Source organism: Cydia strobilella, chromosome 21 (genome assembly GCF_947568885.1).
Source record: "Cydia strobilella chromosome 21, ilCydStro3.1, whole genome shotgun sequence".
NCBI lineage: Eukaryota > Metazoa > Arthropoda > Insecta > Lepidoptera > Tortricidae > Cydia > Cydia strobilella.
This window is the reverse complement of record NC_086061.1, coordinates 10,165,462-10,185,937: the sequence shown is the minus strand read 5'-3', so window position 1 is coordinate 10,185,937 and position 20,476 is coordinate 10,165,462. Positions and strand designations below refer to the sequence as shown.

General features: G+C 35.7%; 1 protein-coding gene across 1 annotated transcript in view; it reads left to right on the top strand.

Moving 5' to 3' along the window:
• LOC134750954 (rhophilin-2-B) overlaps positions 1-20,476 on the top strand; it is a 173,330-nt gene that overhangs the window by 71,256 nt on the left and 81,598 nt on the right. The window lies entirely within an intron of this gene.

Below are 20,476 nucleotides of genomic sequence, written 5' to 3'. Positions count from 1 at the left end.
CCTAAATAAGTTTGGCGAATTTAAGAAAACTTATTTGTAATAAGATTTGAGCTTAATAAGTAATAACTTTTAGGCTAATTTTAGTTATTAATCATACGTTTTACCATACCTCCCATACAACCTTTAATGTATTAAGTACGAAATCATGTAGCACGACCACAGAATAAAATAATAGTACTGTACAGGAGATTCACTTAAATTAAGTCCGACTCGCGCTTGACTGCACATTTCTAATAGGTTTTCCTGTAATCTATAGATAAAGATCAATTTTGTGTATATTTTCAAAATTTTAGACCCAGTAGTTTAGGAGATAAAGGGGGGAGGGGGGGGAATGGTAATTTTTGCTTATTTTCTTGAACAACTTTTAAATTGTTTACGCTAAAATTTAAAAAAAATATATTTCAGATTCTTACAATGAGCTCTTTGATTTGATATGTAACAAGATATAGTTTGAAAAACTTTATTTTTTTAATTTTGTCATTAATCCCCCAAAAGTGGCCGCCATGTTTAAAATTCATTTGTTTACGTTACATGACCGTCTTTGGGTCACAAACTTACATATGTATAACAAATTTTAATTTAATTGGTCCAGTAGTTTTGGAGAAAATAGGCTGTGACAGGCGGACAGACAGACAGACAGATGCACGAGTGATCCTATAAGGGTTCCGTTTTCTCCTTTTGAGGTACGGAACCCTAAAAATAATTAAAGTGTTAATCATAATATAAAATAAATATTTTAGTATGGAAAAATTTAGTCTTAATTATGTTTGCGAGAAATAAAAGGCTTTTTATTTTATTATTTAGAGTTAAGGAGACAGTTGTATAGACTGGCTTACTTATTTCTCTATGCCTTTCTTGGTTAGCTGGAAGAGATCCCTTACAGGGATAAGTTCGCCTTTGTACTTCCATTACTGTAATTTATTTTTGTAATCCTGTGTTGTGTACAATAATAGTACATTGTGCAACATGGGGCGTAAGTTAAATATTGTAAACGAGAGTATAGTTAATTCGCGACGACTTGCCGGAACGATTTATAGACTCGAGTTTGCAATATTATTACGCCCCGAGTTACACATAATGAAGATACAGAAATGAAGTATAAAGACAAAAAACTGTTAATTATAATACTAGAAACTTCATTACTCCCTAAGTAATAAGAGTTGTAGGCCGCCCGTACTGAAAGCGAGGACCTACAAATTTAAACATAGATGAAAAAAAAAGCTCCCTAGGGGAAACGCTTTTTCTATAGTTCCCGCTAAGCCTGCGTGCAATTCCACATTTATTGAGCGAGTATGATGAAAAGTGAATATTACTACTACTTAAAACATTTCTACTTAATTGCCAATTGCGGGCAAGATGCCGTAATTCTTCTGAACTCCTACTCGTAAATCTTAGGACCTTATTATATTTAGGACGTTGGCGATAACTGGCAGTTATGCGTTGCGCAACGCCCTTAAACAAGTGCAGCGCTAAACTGCGATAAGTATGCGCGGGAGTGGGTTACAATAGGGTTGGCAATCTATGTTAGCTGCATTTCCGACAATCCTGTGAGTGAATTAACTTTTTCTTGTCATTCGTTGCCATACTCGCCATGGCCATGGTCACATTCGCTTGGGTCACTTTTTAAGGAGGTTCCCTGAGCCGGAAGGCGAAAAATCTCCTTATAAGATCATGTTTTTCTAAAAGGCGTTAATATTCATAGACGTGGAAAAAATATATGTAGTCCTTGACTATATTATCTTTAATAACATGTAGCTTCCGATACACGAATTATGACATTTCGCTCGATACAATTAATTCCCGAAGTAACCTCTAACTCGGACTTTTAACCAAACTTTACTCTGTTATTTATTATGTGAATAAACAAAAAAAGAAAAAAAACAATCTTAACTTAAATAGTAATTTCATAGCTTTCCGAATTTCGGTATTGTAAGGTAACGTTTTTAAAATAAATAAAAATCGACAAAATTCGATCAAAATTGATACTTGGCGCGCATGATCTTTGCCGTTCTTTCTTGCGAAATGTGACAGTGACAGCGGCACACCGATGGAACGGCCTTAAATTCTGGTTTTATGTCATTTAAATTAACCAAACGTATTTTTGTGGTAGTTTTTGTTTAACATCGGAGTTGCAAACGTTTACAGGCTGTAAACTACGCACATCAACATCTTCAGGTAATTTTTAGGGTTTCGTACCTCAAAAGGAAAAAACAGAACCCTTATAGGATCACCGACCGTTTGTCCGTCTGTCCGTCTGTCCGTCCGTCCGTCCGTCCGTCCGTCCGTTCGTCTGTCTGTCAAGTCCCTTTATCTCGAGAACGCGTGGAGGTATCGAGCTGATATTAAAACCATAATATATTTAGGTCTGCAGCCCCTTCAAGCTTCTAAGTTAACGTAACAAAAAGATATGGCCGTTTAGTCGCAAAAAATGTATACATATTTCGACACTCAAAGGAATCAAGATGAATCCTGTTGACCTAGAACTATGATATAACATTTGACAAGTAATATCGTCTTACACTAGTTCTAGTTACACAAAATTAATTTAAACATGTTTTTATTAAATATGTTGCAACTGCGTCGAATATTGACTTAAAAAATGCGAGTGACCCGTGAGTGCGTATTTAATATGTCTGTGTCTTACGGAAGTTAATTAAACTGTTTTTATTTTATTCTTAAAATAGATCAGTACGGTTTCACTCACTATTATTTTTAGTCGCTTTTGGCGACATCTTTCGGATTTGTCGGGAATCCTTCCTCAATCACGAGTGTCCGCGGCTGCTGTACTTCGTGCATTCGTATTATTCTTAATTGATAATTAAATAAACATTGGTGGAGACAACCCTATATTTAATGTACCGTGCGTAAGCCTTGACTGCATTGACCGAGTGACGGGCTTGCCGGGCTTCGATGAATGATCGCCCCGCGACTATGGAAGGTCGCTCATGGCGGTGTATGACTCTAAAGTTGAATAATAACATTCAAGGAATTATTAAGGAAGACATAGTTCACTAATAAATAATGTAAATACATATTTTTTGAAGTGAAATCTTCTTTAGCGGCGCTATGCACTTTTTGTGATGGGGAAAAATGTTAAACTCGCGACAGACTTCGCGACAGGTCACGTGACAGACAGATTGAAAATTCGTAAGACGGACACGTGACCTGACCGTGTTCGTTTTTACAACAAAATTCCTTTGGATATTCAAAGTTTGCCATTAAATGAATTTAAATCGGTCATTAAACGTAAGTTGTGCAAAAATGGATATTATAAAATATCAGACTATTTAGAAGACGTTAACCCTTGGAGTTAATAAGTATGTGCATAGTGTAACATAGATAATGTTATTTAATATTTAATTTTTAAGTAAATACAATTGTTTGACGTCATAAAGAGATTGTAAAATCCTATTATGAAAATAAACGATATGATATGATAAACGATATGATATGATATGATGATATGATCGAAATTATGGATGGAAGTTGATTTTTCTGAGAGATAAACTTTTTAATGTTAAATAATTGTAATAGTTCTGAAGTGTTAAATTTTGAATGTAATAAAAATTGTTATGTTTGTGTACGATAGCGCAATAAATGAATATTGTTGAAGTGATTGATATTTTGGAATGGTTAGGAAATAATTTTGCACGATTTGCTTAATTATCAGTACTATCATTTATGTGGTAAAATACAATATTCAAGTTTTCACTTCTGCCGGCACTCCCGGAGTGCAACCCGTTGTTTTTATTTTATTTAGCATTTACAATGCAAATTTTATCCTTTTAAGGGTCGGCAAAGCGCATATAAAATCTGTTGCAGGCGTCCATAGGCTACGGTGACTGCTTACCATCAGGCAGGCCGTATGCTTGATTGCTACCGACGACTATATAAAAAAATCCTTTTAAAATCATCTTTAAATACATATAAAAATTAACAAGAATAGTATCATTATTACTTTCTTTTCTGTGTAACTGAAGGAAATAAATCTCAATTATACCCTTCCATCAATGTACAGTCGGCTGCAGAGATGACTGCCCCCCCCCCCTTGCATAGACATTTGTTTACAGGGGCCGCAGGGGGTCAAATATCTCTGCAGATGACTACCTCAATAAATAAGCGCCTGTCAGGTTAAAATAGCTAAATAAAATTATCTAATCTAAACTTTGCTATGACAACATGAGTAGGCGCTTGCGTTCGTTGGAGGTCGGCCCAAATGTATTGCAATAATTGCTAACAAATTATGATTTTATGATACAGGCATATGAAATTGTACATCTTTTAAAGTCTCATTGTTAATCTAATTTTATAATAATTTTATAGTAACACTATTGTAAAAAATCAAAACAAAACAGCTATGTCATGGAAATAAATAAATCTAAGTAGGTATAAGGGCGAATTGTTTTAAGAACCATTGTTTTTTCCCGTTGTTAATTACTTATAAATAAAGAACCATTAAGTTTATTTTAATGAAAACAAGTAAACGAATAAAAGTGACATATACTCTATATATATATACACACCCACCTTGTCAGTTGAAAAAGGCACAAAATTAAAATTTTCTACGTCAACTCTTCGCGCCTACATTTTTTTGTAAAAACGTCTGTCTGTCTGTCTGTCCGTCTGTCACCAGGCTGTATCTCATCAACCGTTATAGCTCAACAGTTGAAATTTTCACAGATGATGTATTTCTGTTGCCGCTATAACAACAAAAATACTTAAAAGTACGGAACCCTCGGTGCGCGAGTCCGACTGCCAAGTGCGGGCCGGGTTTTTTTTTTCAGTTCAACCTTGAGATCGTATAAGAAAGTCCGGAAAGCACTCACCCATTACCTTTATTACTTACCATCATAAACTGTCGTGTCGCCATCTTGATTCTTGACCGTTACACCAATACACCAAGTTACGTTTGCGGGCGGCCAACTCACGAACATTATTTTTCGAAGACGAGAACTGTATAGAGTGAACTGCAAAAAGTCCACCTGTGGTCTTAGGCATTACATGAACTGCCTATACATAGGTAGACAAAGAGAGCCTTTACAAGCTTACACTTTTTACACAATGACAAAAGCCATGAAGAACATCACTTTAAAACTAGACTATAATTGCAAGGTCAGACTCCAATCAAAACCTAATAATAATAAATAAATAATAAATATTATAGGACATTCTTACGCAGATTGACTACTAAGTCCCACGGTAAGCCCATGGAGGCTAGCGTTATGGGTACTCAGACAGCGGTGTATATAATATATAAATACTTAAATACATAGAAAACACCCATGACTCAGGAACAAATATCTGTGCTCATCACACAAATGAATGCCCTTACCGGGATTCGAACCCAGGACCATCGGCTTCACAGGCAGAGTCACTACCCACTAGGCCAGACCGGTCGTCAATCCGTGAAAGAAAACCTAGTTTGCTTGATATGAAAAACCGGCCAAGTACGAGTCAGACTCGCGGACGAAGGGTTCCCGTACCATTACGCAAAAAAACGGCAAAAAAATCACGTTTGAAGTTTGGGTGCCCCACTTAAAATATTGATTTTATTTTGTTTTTAGTCTTTGTTGTTGTAGATGCAACAGAAATACATCATCTATCAACATTTCAACTGTCTAGCTATCACGGTTCATGAGATACAGCCTGGTGACAGACGGACAGCCAGACAGACGGACAGCGGAGTCTTATTAATAGGGTCCCGTTTTTACCCAAAAAAACACGAAAACTTATCTTATTTTCATTTTTTTTTTTCAGTCGTATCGTACCTATATCTTTTTTTTTATCTTATTTATTTTACATGTATCATATATCTTTATCCGGCATAAAATATGTAATATATGTTCTGTGATATTAGTGTATAATAGTGATATTATAACAGAAGGACCTGGCGATACGTAGATTTTCAGAGTAATGGACATAAAAGTTAAAAACCAGCGCCAAATCTTAAAAATAAGAATAAGAATATTTGAAGGGTACACGGAAAGAACATGTCTAGTCACTTTAGTAATCGCGGTTTTAAAATTTGGAACCATGTCAAAATGTATGGAAATTCCGTGACCAGGTCTTTTTTAACTTAAAAAAAAGTTGTGTTACAATATATTATACAGTGGTAGCAAAAGATATAACTAATAGTTCATTAATTATATCTTTTGATACCACTCTGATGCTCCCTACATTTTGAAATGAAAATCTAATTTTCCGAAAAAAGTGACTAGACATGTTCTTTCCGTGTACCCTTCATTGATTTAAAAGAAATATTTTTGATGAAAAAAAATTTTTTTTGAGTTTCAGTTCCAAGTATGGGGAACCCCCAAAATATATTGCTTTTTTATTTTTGTTTGAAAATCTTAATGCGGTTCACAGAATACATCTACTTACCAAGTTTCAACAATATAGTTTCTATAGTTTCAGAGAAAAGTGTCTGTGACATACGGACGGACAGACAGACATGACGAATCTATAAGTTTTTTGCCATTTGGCTACGGAACCCTAAGAACATTGTTAACATTAGTCGATATCCTGTGGCCCCACACTAGGCTATGCCTGTCACGTGGTAGCAGGATTCGTAATATATATGTATCTATCTTTGGTAATATATTGAAGGTTAATTAAAAAACTAGTTATCATTAATAAGAGAGAAGTTTTGTGTCTAATTAAATAATTTATTTATCTTCAATCGCAAGATCCTACCTCCTACTCATAGTGTTGTGTTCCTGCCGGTGAGTAAGGTTTGCAGAGCTCGAGGGAGAGGAGTGTTAGGGTCGGCAACGCGCATGTAGCTCCTCTGGAGTTGCAGGCGTACATAGGCTACGGAGACTGCTTAACATCAGGCGGGCCGTATGCTTGTTTGCCACCGACGTAGTATAAAAAAAAAAAATCGCATGGCGCTAAATCTTTTGTTCCCTTCTAATTTCCTGGCTTTACGCCTACTAGTAACTTTAGTAGTAGTAGTACTAGTAATAGTAGTAATTACTTGGTAGAGGCGAAGTGGTCACGGACGGTAAAGTTAAGTTGGTCGGGCCGCGGTCAGCGCGAGCTTCCGCGTTCGGTTGCATCCTCTTAAGGGGAAGCTGATCTTGTAGGTTGGTTCCTAACCGACTTTGGAGTAGAATTCTTAAGTACGTAAAATACTTACTTCGCTGGCTCAGCGACCCGAAGTGGATCTTGGCCCGTTCCTGTCCTGTGCGATCCGACGCTATTCAGCCGCTTGGATTTCACATAGGTCTTTCTGGACCTCATCGATATACCGGTACCTAGGCCGGCTAGTACGTAAAATAAAAAGGCTTTTTAATTTATTTTATTTTATTAATGATGTTATATTACATTTTTCTGTTGCTACTTGTTATTGTGACAAAAAAGTTTTAATTTAATAAGTTTATGGTTTTTGTTTCTTTTGTATAATTTGCGATGCTCACTGATCTACTTGATCTATTCATGGAGTGAAATGTATAATTTTTTTTTGAGGAAAATAAAGTTCTTAAAACATAATTACTATTGTAGTACTTATTGCTATCGTTTTTGTAAGTTTATGTATTTTTTTGTTGTATTTTTTTATTTTTATATTGTATTATTGTCGATTTGTTTATTTATGACTCACAGAACAATTGCTTTCTCAGTTCTTTGTTTGAAGGTTGACAAATAATTAATAATGCCTTATGTTTAGTTAGAAGTTCGCCTGCGCATATTTCATTTAAAACAATGCCATAAGTATAAGATATTATTTTGTGTCTTATTATTAAAAAAGTTTTTTTTTATTACTGCAGCATAACAACAACAATTACATCATAAAATCATTCGTTCACGAATGCAATTATAATTAAAATTAAATTAAATAATATTGTCTTCGGTTACCGCGATAGTTACTCATGAAATAAAACTATGAAAACGGATTATATCCCCGGATTAAACGGATTATATATTGAGTCACCCGTTGACCACGAACGCTGTAAAGAGTTCGAAACGTCGGGATGTATTATAAATTCAATATACGCGATATAATCCGTTTTCATAGTTTTATTTCTTAAATTAAATAATCATTTATTTTCAGGCATTGCCCATAGCAGTGTTAGTAACAAAAAAACTTTAATAATAATGATTAAATATTAATTTATAACGAATTCACATAACTTTAAGACAATTCGGAGGAAAAAAAGCAATAATTAGTTTTCTTAAGTAAGACAACTCTTCTTGTTTATTTTATCGTATACTTTCATTAGGTACACTTTTTATGATTAATGATAGAGATTTTGAATATTGAACACGGAATTTTCAACTAAAAAAATATTAGCCCAAATTTTAACCGTTGTACATGTTGGGCATAAATATATATACATTCCCAAAGTTTCAAAAATGTGTACGCTCTTACGCTGTACCTTAGACAATAAAGTCGTTTTCACATATTTTTGAGCCATTTGTCCGGATCGATATTTTTGCCTTCGACTGTAAAGAAATTGAAAGAAATTGATTGATTGATTGAATTGTAATTAAAAAATTTTTTTGCAAGGGGTTGTCTCTAAAGATATTCCATTTTATTGACGTTTGTTATAATAAAACGGACCCAGTTATGGTGACTTTCACCTGTAACTAAGATCTTTCTTATATTTTTGCGCGCTTCGTCGACTCGTTGTAAATAATATTATTGAATGACTATTTATCTATACAATGTATTGTCTATAATGTTCAAACCAAAACAAACAACTCCACATACATTGACCTAGATGTGATAACAATAATAAAGTGACTAACCTAAAGCGTCCAGTAACCAGGCAGTTTATAATATGTATAATGTTAAATAATAATAAAGTGACTAACCTAAAGCGTCCAGTAACCAGGCAGTTTATATATGTATAATGTTAAATAATAATAAAGTGACTAACCTAAAGCGTCCAGTAACCAGGCAGTTTATATATGTATAATGTTAAATAATAATAAAGTGACTAACCTAAAGCGTCAAGTAACCAGGCAGTTTATATATGTATAATGTTAAATAATTTCACGGTTTAGACTCACTTGTTTGAGTCACTCGCGCGACATGTTTCGGAGAGCCTAGGTCTCCTTTCTCAAGCACTAATAGTGCGAGCAGCGTTCACGACGACCGTGTATTGCGTACTGCCGCGCGCCGCGTCGCCCGTGTACAGATACAGATATACAGATCTTTATGGGTAAAAATAAAATACATTTTAAATACAAGTCATTCAAATTCTTAAGAATAAAACCGCCGCCGAATAAAACGTGTGCCGCGTATACCGTGAAATTATTTAATGTTAGTATGTCTCACAACAGTTTAAATTCGATTATGTATAATGTATTTAATACCTATTAGTTTATCTGATACTTAACGTAAACCAAATCAAAATATTTAAAATATCCATAATAAAATTTCACTATCCATTATCCTCTAACACAACTTCCCATTAACAGCGCGCACGCCGCTGCGCCAGCGCAGCGCATTCTCCCGCGACCGCCGCCCGCGCAGCACGTGTACCACGTACCGTGTACCGCTATATACGTACCGAAAAACGTGTACCGAAACGAGTGTAAGTGACAGTGCCAAGGATTTGAATAGTGAAGTGATTCGGTAATTTTTCTAGGATTTTTTGCTCTGTGTACGTAAACTTTCTTAGTTTCTTGAATGGGAAATGCGTACTGTAGTAACAGTACGAATAGTTGGTTACATCTAAAGTGGCCAAATGTATCGCCAGTTTAGAAAAATATCTAGGTACTGTTGTCCTAAGATCATCCCAGGGCCCAGCGAAAGGGGGGGGGGGGGGAGACATGAGCCCTATAAATTATAACCGATTTGTTCCATCATGGATTTTTACTTTTATGCTACATACCTATATGTTTACCTATGATACTTTTATTTGACATAGGCCTTTAAATCCGTCCTGACACATATAATTTGACACTTTAACTATCTTTTTAGAGCGGTTCTTTTTTTCGCCATTTTTTTATGTGATCTTCTCTGACACTTTGTCATTTCTAGTAAGGATCACGAGCCCTTTTCATCCTATATATGAGAAAAAAAGTGTCCCAAAATTTCCATACATTTTTCAAACTTTCCTTTTTGTTACCGCCATACAAAGTTCTCATCTACTCAAAGGTTAACTGGAAGAAATCCCTTAAAGGGATAAGTTCGCCTTTGTACTGCCTATTTCTGTGCCATATTTGTGTTCTATGTCTTTGTACAATAAAGAGTTTATACATACATACATACATACATACAAAGTATATGGGGATATGGTAACACAATAGGAAAAAAACCTTGGAACATTTTTTTATCCCATTAGGATTGGAAGAGCTCGTGATTCATCATTCGCTTGCCCTTGTCCCATTCACTTGGGGTCGGCGCAGCATGTCTTTTTCTTCCATACATCTCTGTCACCCGTCATCTCATCATTCACTTGCGTTAGTTTCATATCATCTTTCACACAGTCCATCCACCTTTTCCTCGGTTTTCCTCTCCTCGTACTTCCCTCCACATTCATTCTTAATACCTTTCTCGTCACATGACTTTCATCCCTCCGCATCACATGCCCGTACCATGCTAGGCGATTTGCCCTTACTTTTTCCGTTATGGGTGCAACTTTCAGGCTTCCTCTTATATACTCATTCCTTATCCTATCCATTCTCGTCACGCCACACATCCACCTTAACATTCTCATCTCCGCTACATGCAATCTCTTTTCATCCTTCACCTTTAGGGCCCAACACTCTGATCCATACATGACGACAGGTCTTATGATCGTTTTATAAATTTTACCCTTCAACCGAAGGGGCATACGGGCGTCACAAATGGTTCCCGTAACCTGTCGCCATTTCATCCATCCTGTGCTAATCCGGTTTTTCACGTCACGGTCAATATTGCCATCGCACTGTACGAGCGAACCGAGGTACTTGAAGTCGGAGCAGACCGGCAATGTAACGCTATCGAGTTCTATGGCAGCAAAACTGGAGAGACCGCCAAAATCGCAGAACATGTGTTCTGTTTTAGATCTGCTGATCTTTAGGCCAACATTCTCCAATTTTTGCCGCCATTTCTCAAGTCTGCTCTGCACCTCTAGTTCGTTTTCACCTACAAGCACAATGTCATCAGCAAACAGCATACACCAAAGAGCTCGTGATTCTGAGTGGAAATAACACAAAAGTTGCAAAAAAGGTCACATAAAAAAAATGGCAAAAAAAAAGAAACGCTATTTAAAGCTAACTATACCGTGAAAAGATGTTCCTAATGTATGTATAGATAGATAACAAGTATTTTAATTGTGCTGTATAAGCTGATGTTTCTAAATGAAAAGGGCACAGTAAGATAGTAATACTAATGAGCACAGATGTAAGAAAGCGGTTAGAGATCCGATAATGTACTTTATACTTTACTTTCACGTTAAGAAATATTTGAATAGAGTTAGACCAAGAAAAGTCTGCAGAGATTTTGACAGTACACGCGGTGCGGTGTTATTTTAAACGTCAAACTGATCTGAATCTGTGTAGCGGTTACGAAGAAATTAACGAATTACGATTTTTTACTTTGGAGCGGCCTGTATGGAATTCTTCGACCTTTTTGATTATCTTTTTTATTTATGAAACTAATATGATTCTGACTTTTTTCTTGTTGATTTAAAGTTTTCTTTGCTTTTAAGAGGGGATAGCTACTGACAATAGGCATTTTTTTCATACATTTTCCATTTCGGGAGAAAACGTTTTTCACTAACAAAATTTTAACAAATCACTTCGATTCTGATGTTGATTGCTTCAGCATAATATATTCTAGGTTAATAGGTTTCACTTTCAAAAATTTTTTTTTTATCAGTACCACTTATTTAGGCCATAAAGTAGTTTGTTTTTCTAGTATAAGTGTAATAAACTGATTAATAAATTCTTAATCGTATTATATATTTTTTTTAATTTAATAAACCAATTAATTTGACCTACATCCTGCGTTTAGATATACACACAAAAGCAATAAAATTTGATCATTTTGTATGGAAGTTGCCATATGTAGTGACCTGATTAAATTGCTCTTGAATGTAAGTAAGTGCAATGTCAATACAATAAATGTACCGCTAACCAAATTTAATGTAATTTTAACAGAACTCGTTTTATGTAAGGCTTTAGTGGAAAGTTCACACACGCGGTTGAATTTGCAAAAACATACAAAAAAAATTTAAAGTATCCTATCTAAAAAAACGTTAATGCATTAAAAACCATATAAAATGGTATCCCATTTATATATTTTCACTGTATGTTGAAGATTTAACAATCTATTTAAAGAATTTAAAATTAGGTCACTCACATAATATGTTAAATATGCAGAGTTATCTGGAAGAGATCGCTCTTTAGCGATAAGATGGCCTGTTGTCTGCCTCTACATATTTAATCAATAGTTTTTTCTCTTTTGTATATTTTTACTCAGCTGTGCTAATAAAGAGGATTCTATTCTATTCTATTCTATTTTGATTCGCGCCTTGTACAGCAGATGATGACATTGATGACCCTGTTAAAGATCTTCTAAACAAATCGAAATGTCAATACTCAATCATTTATTGCACATAATGGTTACACAGATGGAATATAAATATAATTATTGATCACATTATGTACCCTGTTGGGCGCAGCAAATAAGGAGAAAAGCACTTTCATAATAATAAAATAAATCTAGGTTTTCACTTAATTCTAGGTATTACTTACAATTTCTTCTAAGTATTCATTTAGAGAATAATAACATTTGGACAATAGAAATTATTTTAGCTTGCGGATAAATGCTGTTTCACTTGGTTCTTCTTTTAATTCTTCCGGCAATTTATTGTATATTTTTATCGACATTACACAAAACTAATTAAATTTCAATTATTATTTATTTTCAAGATAACAGTGATCCCATTGTGTTAGTATTACATATTATAAGGCTTAAAAACTATGTTAATACTTAAAAGTTATATCAGACTGTGTGACCCGTTAAAAAGAAAATTATCGGTGGACAATTTTTACTGACGTCAACGAATCAATAATAAACAGATATTTATTTTATTTAATCTTTATTGCACAAAAGAAAATACAATCGTACAAAAGGCGGACTTAATGCTATGAGGCATTCTCTACCAGTCAACCTTCGGGCAAAGCAGATAATTTGTAGGCGGTGCAACATAGTGATTACATATATATATACAAGTATAGTTAAATAATGGACAGGCATAGACATACATACATATATCTGTATATATAATATTCATATAAATACATACAATATACATACATACAAATACATAAGATATCAGATGAAACTTTCAAAACAGAAACACTAAGAATTCATCGTTCTGCCAGCAAAGTACTCACGTAAGGATTTTTTTAATGCAAATCTATTCGGACACTGTCTAATTTTAACAGGGAGACTATTCCAAAGGCGAGCTGCCTGAATAGAGAAAGAATAGGACATGAAACCTGTTCGGTGAGATGGTATGGACAAAGAAAGGTTGCCAGTAGAGCGAAGTTGACGGACACGAGAAACACCATAGTAGTTGAAGAAAGATTTGAGATATTCGGGAGATTGGGGATCATTAATAACAGAAAAGAGGGTGCAAAGCATGCGAATATTTCGACGAACACGTATAGGAAACCAGCCGAGTTTAGAGCGGAAAGAGGAGACATGGTCGTATTTACGAAGACAGAAAATGAAACGAATGCAGTTATTTAGTAAACGATCTAACTTGTTCAAGAGCTCTTCATTTAAGTCTGGATAACACACATCACCGTAGTCAATTATAGGTAGGATTAATGTCTGTGCTAATAATATTTTTGTTTTAACGGGTAAAAAGTGTTTAAGTCTGTTAAGGGCATGTAGAGATCCAGTGACTTTTCGGCAAATTTCAGCTACCTGTATCTTCCAACTCAGGGTGCTGTCTAAATAGACGCCTAGGTCTTTTACACTCTGGCTGTAAGGAATCGGAGTGCCATTAAAATATACGGGGGGTGTAGAATCTATTTTCGCGAGCTGGCGTTCGCTACCTATGACAATGGCCTGACACTTAGACGGATTGACAAACAGACCGAACTTCTCAGACCATCGCTGGATATGTAAGAGGTCTAGATTTAATTTGTCAACAGTAGCAGCTAGGTCAGTAACGCTACAATGGTCATAGAGTTGCAGGTCGTCGGCGTAAAGATGGTACGAGCAGCGAAGGTCAGGAGTAATAAAATTAATAAATATGGAGAACAGTAGTGGTGAAAGGATACCTCCTTGAGGCACGCCAGTGGCTAGGTCACACCATTCCGACAAAGCGCGATCAACTCGTACCGCTTGCTGACGTCCGCAAAGATAAGCCGAGAACCAATTTCGCGCACCAGGCGACACATTGAGGTGCTCAAGAAGGCCAAGGAGAATCTGATGGTCAACAGTGTTGAATGCGTTTGAAAAATCTACAAGGATAAGTACAGTGACCATTTGATTCTCCATGCCACGTCTGATGTCCTCAGTCACCTTAAGCAGCGCAGTACAGGTGCTATGTCCCGGCCGAAAACCTGACTGAAAGGGGCTCAGAAGTTTGTTTGAGAAAATAAACCTAGACAGCTGCTTGTGAGCCACCGCTTCAGCGATCTTCGACAGAAACGGGAGTATGGAAATGGGCCGGAAATGACTTACTAAAGAGGGGTTATTGATTTTTGGTAGAGGTATGACGAACGCCCTGCGCCAGAGAGATGGAAATTCGCCGTTAGAAAGCGAGAAGTTGATGATATCAGTCAGTATAGGAAGCACGCAGTCAAGGACAGATACTATCATATACCGGCCGATATCATCACAACCAACTGCCTTGGATTGAATTGACTTAATGATAGCCTTAACCTCTGATTGGGTAGTGAGTGAGAAAGAGAAAGAGACCGCGCCAATCGAAGGTAGGGACAAAACTTCAAAAAGGGTGTTAATTTTGACATTGTCATCAACGGAGAGGGCAGACGAGAAATGCTTGTTAAGGTCAGAAAGGGAGAAAGAGGTACTATCAAATTGACTTACAGGTTTGCCCAAACCTAGAGACTTCAGAAACTTCCAAACATTAGCCATGGAAGATGAGGTTACATTTTGATGAATAAACCGCCGCTTCGCTGAACGCACCATCTGGTTGCACCTGTTGCGGGCGGTTTTAAAGAGCGTTCAGTTTTGTTTACATAATTAAAACGGTAAATATTTCGGCCTATCGAGTGGTGTTATGTAAAATATCCGCATCAAGTTACATCGTTTGCATTTATAATTTCTAAGAGATAAATCTTGTTTGTTAAGCTAATAGTGCGTTACAGGAACGTTTATTTAATAAATAAAAACTTGCTCCTTTTTGCGATGACTGCCATATACCTATAGAATAAGAATAAGAAAACATTTATTGCCACACGACAAAAGAGAAATTAAAAAATTGGCATGCGCGACAAAAGGAGCGGGCTCAGCATATGCTGCGCCAGCCACTTCACCAGGAATTGACCGCGCAGCGCTGATTTTCAGTCCGCCCCCTTACTGAACCACATTGATATAGATAGGATAGACCATCATATTTCCAACTAGGGAGTAAATCAAATTGTCTTATATTAGCTAGCTTAGCGGTTTCACTCACGTATTTTTAGTCACTCGCGCGACATGTTTCGGAGAGCCTAGGTCTCCATTTTCAAGCACTAACAGTGCCTGAGTCAGAAGCGGTCACGACGGTAATTAAATCAAATTGTTTTTATTTTAAACTCATACTTCGATTTGTGTTGAATACTTTAAATCACTACATAGTATAAAACAAAGTCGCTTTCCGCTGTCTGTCTGTCCCTATGTATGCTTAGATCTTTAAAAATACGCGACGGATTTTGATGTGGTTTTATTAAATATATAGAGTGATTCAAGAGGAAGGTTTATGTGTATAATTTGTAAATGTTTTGTGTAAATTAGTTGAACTACCTGTGCGAAGCCGGGGCGGGTCGCTAGTAAGTAATAAATTGAAATAGATGTCATATACTAAAGAAAAAACAAATCAAAAACTATGTGATTAAGTCCGACTCAAGCTTGACTGCACATTTCTAATAGGTTTCGCTTTGATCTTAGGTCAAGAGCTATTTTATATATTTTTTTCAAAATTTTAAACCGTGGAGAATGGTAATTTTTTTGGCTATTTTCTTAAATAATTTCTAAACTTATTATTTTAAAAACAAAAAAGTATATATTTGAGATTCGCATAACGAGCTCTTTCATTTGATATGTAACACGATATAGTTTTAAAAATTTTATTTTTAAGTTTTCTCATGTACCCCCAAAAGTGGCCCCCATGTTTAAAATTAATTTGTTTACGTTACACGTCCGTCTTTGGGTCACAAACTTACATATGTATACCAAATTTCAACTTAATTGGTCCGGTAGTTTTGGAGAAAATAGGCTGTGACAGACGGACAGACAGACAGACAGACGCACCAGTCACCAGTGATCCTATAAAACAAAACGTTTTTTTCCTTTTGAGGTACGGTAAAAAGTGACCAATCCCTCCAGTGGCCGGGGCCGGCACGGCGGTATTTATTATCTCTACAAAATTGTATCGACCCTAAGCCCCGAAAACAGCTAAGTAATAATTCTATGCGGCCGACTTTCCTTCACTGATGTTTATTTTTATTGAGCGTACTTTCTACAGTGCTCTCTCAGTTGCGCGGCGCTTGGCTCAACCACATTTCTGTTCAAACCGACAAGAAATAATCGTACTTGATTATAATATTATTATGTTTTTGGAGCAGCTGAAATAGATGACATTTAGGAAACAAAAACCGGCCAAGTGCGAGTCGGACTCGCGCACCGAGGGTTCCGTACATTACACAATTTAAACAATGTATTTTCTATGTGAAACGTGAGTGAAAGGTAAATTGCGGTTTGCGAATTATGACTTATTAAAAAAAACTGCTTACAAGATCTCGTTAAAACCAATTTTCGGTGGAAGTTTGCATGGTAATTTACATCATATAATTTTTTTAGTTTTATCATTCTCTTATTTTAGAAGTTACAGGGGGGGACACATCTTACCACTTTGGAAGTGTCTCTCGCGCAAACTATTCAGTTTAGAAAAAAATGATATTAGAAACCTCAATATCATTTTTGAAGACCTATCCATAGATATATATATAGATACCCCACACGTATAGGTTTGATGAAAAAAAAATTGAGTTTCAGTTCCAAGTATGGGGAACCCCCAAAATTTATTGTTTTTTTTTCTATTTTTGTGTGAAAATCTTAATGCGGTTCACAGAATAAATCTACTTACCAAGTTTTAACAGTATAGTTCTTATAGTTTCGGAAAAAAGTGGCTGTGACATACGGACGGACAGACAGACATGACATAGATATATATTAGTAAATGTTCATGCCAAATTTAATGTAATATAAGCGTGTCGTTTTAAATTTTGATGAGATGGTAATTTCTTTTGTATGGAAGCGGCTTTCTGGTCAAAAACTAAACATACATATTACTTCCGTATTACGTTTTCGTTGAAAATACCCTTCATGCACAAATGTGAACAAAAAGCTAGTAGGGGAGACCGAGGTGAGTTGTGACAGAGTAGAGTCGATTTTTTGGAGTCTATTAACTAATAACGAGCTCGCAATAGCGCGCGTTTGCTAGTTCAACTTACTAGCTAAGAAATACGCATTGTTGCAAGCTCGCTAACAGTTAAAAGGTTCCAAAAATTCGACAATGTCACAACTCTCCTCTGTCACAATTCACCTCGGTCTCCCCTACCTTACCTATTGTATGTATGTACTATTGTATGTACTGGAGTCGCATATTTCTATTTTTACAACAAATAAATGCATTAAATAACATGATTAAAACTAATAATAAAACCTTAAATATGGCTTGATCTAAAATAAAATTAAAATAAATCTAAAAACAGCAGCTGTAGCATAGTACCGAAGACGCTGGCACCATTTCCTCGCTGGATTGTTAAGCTGAGACGTTGAGCGAGGAAGCCTACCTAACTAAAAACTGATTACATTCGATGAGACACACATCTAACGTACATTACATATGGTCAGCGTTACGTACGTTACACAACAAGGAAATTACGTGAGTGTAAATTTGACATCCATACGGCATTACTGCGCCTTTCTCTGCCTTTGTCTTGTAGAAAGTTTATCTGACAGTTTCCTACTCAAATTTGAATATTTAATTTATTTATCTATTGTTGTAATCTTTGGTCGTATTTTAAGTTATTTTACTATTAATAGTCTATTATTTTAAAAACAAAACTTTCGTGAATTTTCTATAAAAAGGGACCTTATTGTCGATGGCGCTTACGCCATTATAAACGATGCTCCGATATAAATACAATGCCGCGCGACGCTGTGCGGCGCAAGCGCCATCGACAATAAGGTCCCTTTTCATAGAAAATGCCCCAAACATGGGTCACTCACGCAATTTATAAATATGTGACTCTCCCGTTTACATATATTTAGTCTAAATTCATAATATTGGTTCGGTTATTGGGTACGGTTGTAAATTCATAGTTCAAAATGTTGTCCTGGCATAAAAGCATGAAACTTGGCATTCATGAAGCTTGTACATGGAATAATGTACCAGGAAATTAATAAGAGAATCGATTAGAAATATTACAGAACCTAGGTAGTAGGTACCTGCCATTACTCAATTCCAAACGGTCCACCGAGCATGTAGTTACTTAAGACATGGACTATGTAACGATTTGTCAACCGCGTTAAGCAACTAGTTTAATCATATAACGTTTCGTTAATCGAAACGTTAACCGAAACGTTAACGATGTCCCTCTTCATTAATTGTAGAAAAATTACAATCTTATTCCTTTGGTATAAGATGCAGAATGTGTTGGGTAGTTGTAAATGTAATTACGGAGGCATAGCTATAATTATTTCATATTTATTGTGAATATAAATATCCTTGTTTATTTGTTACAAATGCCTACTGCTATTTGAAATGATTGCCACACAAATGAAGGCTCTTTAGACGATGTTACTAAGTTTAAAACAAATTGTGCTGCAAATACCTAAAATCACTTAAACAGGGCCACCTAAAGGAAAAAGTAATTAAACAAAATAATACTTTCAATGCGGTTAGGTTAGCCTAACTCATAAATATTCCAAATTTGAAATCGATAGCGTTGAGGGTTCTCGAGATATTTAGCGATGTGACAGACAGACAGTACGACTCTGTAGTCTGTAGTCGTACCATAAGGGGTACTTTTTACCTATTCGGTACGGACCCCTAAAAACGATAAAGGAAATTATAAAACATTAATACAATTGATGTCGATGTCGGTCACTCTGGCCGGTTATTAATAATGGCATGAATGGACTGACCGACTTATTTCTGACTGAATCATATTTTTTGCTAACTGCCAAAGAAGTGTTATGTTTTTTTCTTGCTTGTTTCGCAAGAAAATTCATACGAGTCACCAAGACTTTAGTTTAAATAAGTTCTTTTATATTAAAGCTTATTTAGGTAAACCAAATTCAAAAAAATCAAAATAGTTTATTGATACAGTGAATCTTATGATTTAAACAAGGTTAAGTAAACTTATTCTAGTTGAACACTGCTAGATGTTGTTGCAAGATATAAAAATTGCCCGTGACACCTGCACTAGGCTATGCCTGTCTCGCAGGATGGCACTATTCCTAGTTTGCCAGTTTTATATTGCTTAGGCGCTAAAGAATACACTACTATCAGCTAAAATACCAAAACTTACGTAAGACACGGACATCACCACATAGTATAAAACAAAGTCGCTTCCTGCTGTATATCTGTCTCTATGTATACGTTGATCTTAAAACTACGCAACGGATTTTGATGCGGTTTTTTTAATAGATAGAGTGATTCAAGAGGAAGGTTTATATGTAAGGTTGACTGGAAGAGATCCCTTATAGGGATAAGTCCGCCTTTGTACATTGTATATATTTATGTTCTTTTATTGTGTTTGTAATCTGTCTTATGTACAATAAAGTGTTTACATACATACATACATACATACATCGGCATTGCTCCCGTGCGGAGACAGGGCGGGTCGCTAGTATTAAATATATTAAAGAGGTCACTCACGTACTTTTAAGTCGAAAATTGCTCTTATTTCGCTCCATAACGAGTAGCTTTAACGGGAGAACGCGTTGGCGGACCGACGCAGACCTAAGCCCTAGTCACTAGTATTATGTTTAGTAGATTATTTCCGTAATTATGAATGTTCACGATATTCTTGTGCCATTTCAAATGATCATTAGAAGTAAATTATAGAAGAATGGGGCTTCCAAATAATATGTGGTATTTTCTATAAAAAGGGACCTTATTGTCGATGGCGCTTACGCCATTATAAACGATGCTCCGAAATAAATACAATGCCGCGCAAAGCTGTGCGGCGTAAGCGCCATCGACAATAAGGTCCCTTTTCAATGAAAATGCCCCATATACCTAATATTTTTTTTTATTTGCATTATATTTCATTTTTCAATATA